Here is a 1,130-nt window from a genome sequence, read left to right on the forward strand (position 1 = left end):
TTATAATAATATTATCTATTTATATCATGGCCAAATTTCTTGCTTGCTGCAGATCAGGAAAAAAACAACTATCTCTATATAGAATATCTTTCAACAGTTCTTTTTTTGTTTTTTGTTTTTTTTGTTGTTCTTTCACGTTCCAATTCTTCAAGCATTCAGTAAGTGACGGGAACACGGCGTTTGAAGGGGAGGTCACTGGGGTGTGATCTAGAGCTAGACACAATAAGCTTAGCTCATGAAACAAAGGCTGCACCGTGGTGACCAGCAATAGCTGCGACACGTCGTGGTGGAACCAGGCGCTCGTCAAGTTTTGGGCATATGGAGTTATAGGTATCATCTTCAAGCCTGTCCGTTTGTCTTGCTTTTGATGAAAAAATATCCGTTTATCTTGGATACAAGTACAAGAGGAGATATTGGCGATTGAAGGAGGTGTGGGTCGCCTGGTTTCAGAGGTAAAGTTAGTGAAAAAATGGCCACCAAAGTTTTGTTATTTTCGTAGCTTGAGAGTGCGTGGAAACTTTAAACTGACCTCTTTTATACCTTTAATCAACGTTTTGAAGTAAAATTCCACACAGAAATGTGTTCTTTACAGGGCATGAAAGGTGTTGAGTCAAAATACAAACATTCGATAAAAATTCCCCAACTTGCGGAAAAATGCCAGTTTCTTCACTTTTATTATTTTGACGAGCACCTGAATTTACCACGTTACCTCGCCATTTTCCAAGAACTCTATACAGTGGTCTGTATTTGGTACTTACTGTATATGTACAAAAAGGTCTTTTAGTTTTATGTATCAAGATATGTAATGTATGTATATGTATGTTTGCTTTTGTAACACAGATTTCTTCACGGGATTCATTCATTCATTCATTCATTCATTCATTCATTCATTCATTCATTCATTCGTTCATTTATTCAGGTGTTTATGCATTTATGTGTCTATTTATTTATGTATTTATGTGTTTATGTGTTTATGTGTTTATATGTCTATTGATTGATTGATTGATTGATTGCTTGCTGGCTTGTTTGGTTGCTTACTTGGTTGCTTAATTGATTGATTGCTTGATTGATCGATTTGTTGATAGATTGATTGATTTCTCCAGAGAAGTCTCCCGAGAAGAAGTTCAAGC

The 1,130-nt window shown here is 35.9% G+C and overlaps 1 protein-coding gene across 1 annotated transcript in view; it reads right to left on the reverse strand.

The window, feature by feature from the left end:
• The window catches only part of LOC101846473, a gene marked incomplete in the record, with an annotated part of 96,566 nt that overhangs the window by 47,842 nt on the left and 47,594 nt on the right, over positions 1-1,130 (reverse strand).

Source organism: Aplysia californica, unplaced genomic scaffold (assembly GCF_000002075.1).
Source record: "Aplysia californica isolate F4 #8 unplaced genomic scaffold, AplCal3.0 scaffold01109, whole genome shotgun sequence".
NCBI lineage: Eukaryota > Metazoa > Mollusca > Gastropoda > Aplysiida > Aplysiidae > Aplysia > Aplysia californica.